Source organism: Prionailurus viverrinus, chromosome B2, assembly GCF_022837055.1.
Source record: "Prionailurus viverrinus isolate Anna chromosome B2, UM_Priviv_1.0, whole genome shotgun sequence".
NCBI lineage: Eukaryota > Metazoa > Chordata > Mammalia > Carnivora > Felidae > Prionailurus > Prionailurus viverrinus.
Window position 1 is genome coordinate 106,380,892 of NC_062565.1, and position 7,851 is coordinate 106,388,742.

A 7,851-nucleotide genomic window follows, 5' to 3' on the forward strand; every position below is an offset into this window, starting at 1 on the left:
GCAGTCACACATTTTAAGAAACGTCTGATCATAGTTGTAATTATTAAGTGACATGAGAAAAACTCCAACAGTGGCCTTATTCCAGATACTGAGAAAATAATAAAGGGGGAGGAAAAAAAGAAACCCTACTACTAATTAAATCACTTATATTACTGACCATTTATGACTAAGTAGTCCGAGCACAAAACCAAATAGTTTTGGATACCAACTTCAGACTTAAAAATGCCCTCCTTGGGGCGCCTGGGTGGCTCAGTCGTTTAAGCGTCCAACTTTGGCTCCAGTCATGATCTTGCAGTTTGTGGATTCGAGCCCCGTGTCGGGCTCTGTGCTGACAGCTCAAAGCCTGGAGCCTGCTTCAGGATTCTGTGTCTCCCTCTCTCTCTCTGAAAAATAAAATAAAACATTAAAAAAAAATTGTTTTTAAATGTCCTCCCAAGAGTACATCAAAGTTCACCTAGGAAAGAGAAGAAGGGGAATCTTTAAGATTTCCTTGCTTCAAAAATTATTGCAGTGGTAAAGAGAGGCTCTTGGTACAGCAGGAAATGGAGAGTTTATGAGGTGGTAGACATGGTATTAGGTTCCAGTGCACTTTATTTCTCTTTCCCCACCACAGGTCCCTAGAGCCAAAGCCCACACCTTTTCTATCTTCTGGAACTAGTACAGTAGTTAGAACATGGACTCCATGTGTGCCTACATCCAAACCTGGCTCCACCTGTGAGCTCAGTGACCTTAGCAGTTACTTCATTTCTGTCCTCATCTGGAAAGGCAGACAACAGATTCAATCTCAAAGTTTTAGTACCTGCCACGTGGTAAGTTCTTAATAAATTTCTTCCTGTTTAAGAATTTTGTCACCTGAGATACTCTGGTTGGTCCAGTTGAAATGGTCATAATGATTTGTTAAATGAATATTCGACAGTTATTGAGTACTTACTATTTGCCAAAGAATCTGCAAGGCACTATGAAGACAACAGTAAACCAAACAGATCAAAATCCTTGCCCTTATTTGGATAGGGGCCAGAGAAGGACTAAACAGATGTACACAGGTAAAACGTGTGCACAGTTGTTATATGGTAATAAATTCTAAAGAGAAAAAGGACAGGTTTGCAGGAATAGAGGGCTAAGTTTGCAGGTTGCTAGTTTAGATATTATAGCATTATGTGAACTCTACATAAGTTTGTTTATTATTAAGTGAGATATAAGTTTGTTATTTTAATTGGAATGGTGAACTAGCCTTTGCTAATATAAAATGGGTTATCTGCTCACAAATATGAACGTTTGCACATTGTTTTCTTTAGCTATTTATATAACTCAAAAGATTTCTCAATCTCAACTACTTTCAAAGAGAGTACTTTGACCACTTACAAGTAAAGATTACAGCTGAGAGCCAAGTGCTTTCTTTCAGAAGCTCTCACGGCTACTAAGATGATATAGGCAGTTTAAACTCAGGGAGGATGAAGAAACAGGAAACCATGACTTCAGATTTAGTTCTTCATTAAATCACCTGATCTGTATTTGCAAATATTGCACAAGTCTGTCAGACAAAGTTTCCAATTGTATCCTTCGCTACAAAGAAAGAAATTTTACAATGCAAAATGATTGCAAACCCCTTCTAAAAGGGGGGGGGGGGTTATAATAATACAACTTACATTTAAAATAATTAATATTTATTGGGGCGCCTGGGTGGCTCAGTCGGTTAAGCATCTGACTTCAGCTCAGGTCATGATCTCACAGTTTGTGAGTTTGAACCCTGCATCGTGCTCTGCACTCAGTGTGGAGCCTGCTTGGGATTCTCTCTCTCTCTCCCTGGCTCTCTGCTCCTCCCCCTACCTGCACTCTTTTTCTCTCTCTCTCAAAATAAATAAATAGACTTTAAAAAAATAAATAAACAAAATAATTCATATTTATATAAATTGCTGTTATCTGTAAATCATTATGTTTAAATTCTTAATTCTTATATTTAAATTGTTGAATTTTGAGTTGAATTGTTGAATTGTTTAATTATTACTAAAATATAATTTATGATATATTATTTTTAACTCAATAATATAATATATAATATACTCAAATATTATTAAATATATTAAATAGTACAATTTAGTATTACTAAAAATATATTTCACAACATAATTTAGACCACCACGTTCCCAAGATCTCCATGCCCTGTGTTTTTTAATCTTCTCCCTGGGAGAACCCTGATAGCAAAGCAGAATTAATGAGTTAAGTGGGGGATAATGGCCATCACTGGACTTAAGCTTTGAGTTTTGAGCTTCTTATGAGCTCAAATTTTCTTTGTATCTCCAATTTTGGTTTTAAAATTCATGTCAAATTAGCATTTTACTCCATAACATGTTTTAATATAAATAGCAGTGAAAAATTGAGGGAACACTGGACCTACCTAGCTGCAGATTTCTTCAAGCGAGATCATATTTGTGTTAAGACATTTTCAGTTTTCAGTTTCTTATTCTGATTCTTAGCCAAGAGCTTCTAAATTGATACAGTGTAATAAAAGTCAGAATGTAAACTGATAACAGATAATATGAAACCCTTGCTCCCCTCACATCTTGCAGGTGATACAGAAATGTTTGTGGGTGATGACTATGGGTATCAAGCGGGAAAAGTTTTGATGTCAAAAATTCACAGTAAGAACTCACTATTTTCTCTGGTAGTTTGTTCCACCCACATGGGAAGGATGGGTCCTAATTAAGCCTCAGGAGCACAGGGCTGTTATTTACTAGTAAGATTTGTCCCAGATATTAAACATTCTTATCCAACCACAGTGCACCATATTCAGCCAAGATGGCTGTGTGTTCTAATATTACAGGTCGTGTGATTGCACAAAGCAGAAGAGCTCCTGTAGTCATTATTGTGCTTTTCCAGTTGCTTTTATATCTGCCCTGAATTCTCACTGAAACAGTCACTCCAAAACCCTGGCCCAGATGTTTTCAGGGTTCTGCTCAAGAGCCCAGCAATCCACTCCAAGCGATTTATTTCAAGCGTGTCACAAAAGAACTGTGATGTCTTCCTTATGCAACCTCCATTCCGAATCTCTACTTCCATCTGTTCCTCTGGAAACTAAATAGTCAGAGTTGCTCAGAGGAACCAGAAGGCCAGTAAATGAATCTCAAGTGACCCAGCTGGGAGGACTGTGGTAAGAAAGCTGCCTCCCCGTTCACCAGGACAAGCGCTGCCCTGGTCAGGAGCGGACAGTCTGCCTGGAGGAACAGATGCACAGCTTCTCTACTCCCGACACGTGGGTCGCCGGATGCCAGTTCAGACTTCAGACACTTCAGTCTGTTCAGATCTTAATGCAGCACTTGGAAATGTGGACAAGACAGTCTACTGAAAACTAATTCTATACCAATACGCAGTGTAAAACTCTGTTGCTCCCCTGCTTACGCCACTTTGGTGCCTTCCCATTTCCCTTAGGATTGTTAAATTAATTGAATAAGAAAGCCATTAGACTGAAGTGGCTCTAAGGCTTTAGTTGCTTAAATAAGCAAACCAAAACCAAAGCCTGGAAATGCCTCAAGTTTAAGAAACTGAAACCTAGGAGCAACCAGTCACGAACGAACAGCCGGCTAGTCTTTTCCCAAATAAGGCAACTGTTTAATCAGATAATTTCCTTGCTTTGCTCCTACACCTTCTCTACATAAGGACTTTCCCTAACTCCTGTTGGCAGAGTGCTCCTACCCGCTTCCAGCTCAGCACGGCCTGATTAGAATCTATATTTACTCCAATAAACTCTTAAAATTGTTGATATGCCTCAGTTTACCTTTTGAGAGTTCCAGGCTTAAAGTCCCTAAAATGTACGTGTTAGCAAAGATCTCCTCAGTCTACCTGCTCAGCTTTTCTCCCTCTGCTTTCCTTCTCCTACCTCACCCTCCAAGTAGCCAGAACTCCTTCTGGTTTCTTCTCTTTCCCTTGGGCCTTCCCTCATCAGTCTTCACTGCCCAGGAGACCCATACCTGTCTCCATCGGACTTATCCCACCCATCCTTCCATATCACTTTCCCAGGGGCACCTTCACTGACCCCTGAGACTAGGTTTGATTTCTTCATTGAACGGGCCTGTGGCTCCTTGCATGTTTTTGGTTTATTTTTGGTTTTGTTTTGTTTTTGTGGGGTTGTCTTCTTCTTCTTCTTCTTCTTCTGCTTAGAGTCGACACACATGTAGTTATTTGTTGACTGATTACTTTTTATTTGTATAAAGGTTGTATTCCATAGTATATTATAAATCCCTTGAGGGTAGCAGAGTTTTGTTTTGTTTTGTTTTGTTTTGTTTTTTCACTGCTGATTCCTTGAACAATTTTAACCATAGGTTCAACCATGTGGAATGGCTGATATTTGAATATTTTGACCTTAAAAAAATACCAGTTTCAGATGCTTCAATCTAGTACCTGTTCAATAAATATTTATTTAAAACTGTGTCAAAAAGGCATCCATGTGAGGGGCACCTGGATGACTCAGTCGATTAAGCATCCCACTCTTAATTTTGGCTCAGGTGATGATCTCACAGTTTGTGGGACTGAGCTCCGCATCGGGCTCTGTGCTGACAGTGAGAAGCCTGCTTGGGATTCTCTCTCTCCCTCTCTCTCTGCCCCTTCCCCTTCAAAAATAAATAAATAAACTTAAAAAGACTTTTTTTTTTTTAATGTTTATTTATTTTTGAGACAGAGAGAGACAGAGCATGAATGGGGGAGGGTCAGAGAGAGAGGGAGACACAGAATCGGAAGCAGGCTCCAGGCTCTGAGCCATCAGCCCAGAGCCCGACGCGGGGCTCGAACTCACGGACCGCGAGATCGTGACCTGGCTGAAGTCGGACGCTCAATCGACTGAGCCACCCAGGCGCCCCTAAAAAGACTTTTTAAAGTCATTCATGTGGTTTTTAGGCTGTGTGTGTGTGTGTGTGTGACAGAGACAGAGATGAGAGAGAGAGAGATCAGCTATTAGTATAACTGTTACTAGAAGAATCTTTTAAGTACCACTATTTTTTTAAAATTTCATTGGGTTTTACAGAGATTTTTCAAAGATAAATATAATAACGAATTCCAAAAATGGGTCCTATTTGAAATACAATTTCAGCAGTTTCCCTCTGCCGCTTTGATCTTAGGTCAATTTTCTATTTACCTAAATTTTCCCCCTTCCGTGAGATCGAACTCCCAACAGTCATCACTTGAGCTCCCTGGAGCCTCGTAGGTGAGTTCTGTGTGATTTCCTCCTGACCTGTGGAAGACGACCCAGGACCAGATGGAGATTTTTCACTGCCCTCCCCAACTCCCATGCTGAGCCTCAGGACAGATGGTAGGGCCAGAAGCCCTACTTCATTGTCCCCTCCTGAAATTGAACTGTTTAAATCTGTGACTGGTTCTCCCACACGGGAGCTCCCCTCCAGCAATGCCTTATAAATCCCCGTAACATTTATAACTCTCCAGAATGCCTCTGGTTCAAGCACAACAACAAAAAATTAGTGGCACAGTAACACCAAGTCTAAGGCATCTGAGTTAAAGTCACTTTAAGGCATTTTTTAAAATATTCAGTTTTATTCCCCTCATAAATTCACCACCTCAGAGACTCTGGATAAGGGGAATTTTGAGGGAAGAAATCATTGAGGAGAATGAAAAAAGGCAGTAACAGGGGACATGACAAATACTGCATAGAAGACTGTCCCCCAGCCCAAAGGCCCATCGTTGTAAATTAAACGGTTTGTTCATCTCAAGTAAGCATTCAAGAGCTTACTCTTGCCAGCTCTGTGATAGTCGGTGCTTTAGAGGCACTGGCTTCCTGCCTTATGAATAAATCTTCCTGAAGGAGCTGCTTCCTTCTGCTTACAATAATTTGTTCTTCCTTCATCTTTGTTTTCTTGTAAACAGCCACTAGTGTTATGATTCATACCACTATCTTTTGCCTTATATTTAAAATGAGATTGTTTCTCTCAGGAGCTACTCCTCCAGGAGCTCTTTCTCACAGAAAGTTTGGGATAAACAGCTGTCTTCAGTGACAATCTACTGATTTGAACTTTTTATTTTTATTTTTTTTATTTTGAGAGAGAGCGCAAGCAGGGAAGGGGCAGAGAGGAAGAGAGAGAATCCCAAGCAGGCTCCGCACTGTTAGTGCAAAGCCCGATGTGGGGCTTGAACTCACGAACTGCAAGATCATGACCTGAGCTGAAATCAAGAGTTGGGCCCTTAAATGGGGTGCCTGGGTGGCTCAGTCCGTTAAGTGTCTGACTTCAGCTCAGGTCATGATCTCACGGTTCGTGAGTTCTAGCCCCACATCGGGCTCTGTGCTGACAGCTCGGAGCCTGGAGCCTGCTTCAGATTCTGTCTCGCTCTCTCTCTGCCCCTCCCCTGCTTATGCTCTCTCTGTCTCTCACAGATACATAAACATTAAAAAAAATTTTTTTTTAAGAGTTGGGCACTTAACTGACTGAGCCACCCAGGCACCCCATTGATTTGAATTTCTGATGAATGGCAACTCTGAGGAGCTTATCAACATACTCAGACCACAGCCATCCACCCCCTTAAAGGACAAAAGCCCTGTGTGGCCTGAAAGGGGAGGCTTTCCTGCTTTCCCCAAGACTCAGCACTTGGTTGCACCTGGGGTGACAACAACAGTAGGAAAGGTAGGATGCTCGTAAAAGACAGCCGTGAGAATCCCGCCTCAGGAGGCCAACCACCTCACTCAACACCCACACTTCTTTACTCCTCACAGCTCAACTTGGTGAACATGTTGTATCTGATGCTAAATCTCCAAATTTCCACACAGGTGAAGGTTGCATCTGAAATTGATGGCTTCTTTACTCTCTTAAACCATTTAAAAGTTAATCGATTCCATAGTTTATAGGCCTGAAAGGAGTTAATCATGGAAACTTACATATAAATTGGGTTTTCGTGTTTCCAAACCACTCATCATACTTTTTGCCAACAGTCTACTGCAGTAGAGCCCTGACACCAAGGATCTATTTACTTTTTTCAAAAAACAGCTTTACTGAAATATGATTCACCTACCATGCAACTCGCCCATTTAAAGTGTGCTATTGAATGGCTTTTAGTATATTTACAGAACTGTGCTATCATTACCACTATCTAATCTGAGAACATTTTCTTATCCAAAAAAGAAACTCCTATCTTTTTTCCCTTCATTCTCCCTGCCTCCAGCCCCCAGCAACCACTGATCTACCTTCTATTTCTATGGATTTGCTGGTCTGAATATTTCATATAAATGGAAATAATACATGTGGCTTTTTGTGACCGTTTTAATTGACTTAGAATCCTGTCTTCAAGGTTTATCCATTTTGTAGCATGTATCAGTAGTTCATTACTTTTAGTGCTGAGTAATATTCCATTGTATGAATATAACACATTCATTTATCCACTCGGCAGTTGACAGACTTTGGGATTGCTTCCACTTTGGGGCAATTGTGAATAATGCTTCTCAAGACATTGGCCCCATTTACTTTTAATTCATCAGACTCTCCTTTTACCCTAAAGAGGGCACTGTGAACTCCCATAATTCTGTGACAAATTGCTAGAAACAAAGACTGCAATCCTTAAGGCAAGACAGCAATCTATGTGTCATACTTAATGTGATCCATTCTTCCTGGTTTCTCTAGAACTTTCCCAGTTTTAGCGCTGAATGTACTGTGACCTGGGAAAACTTTTAGTTCCAAGCAAACCAGGACAGTTGGTCTTCCTAGACTGGAACTTAGTCAGAAGGCAATTCTAGAAAAGCCCATCTTTGAGTTTTATGGTTTCTGGTGAAGGTATAGTTATATTTTTAAAAACTGGCTCATGCAGTATCTATCTCTTTACAGAGTTTCATTTTAGTGAGAAACAATTATTGTTTTATTTCCT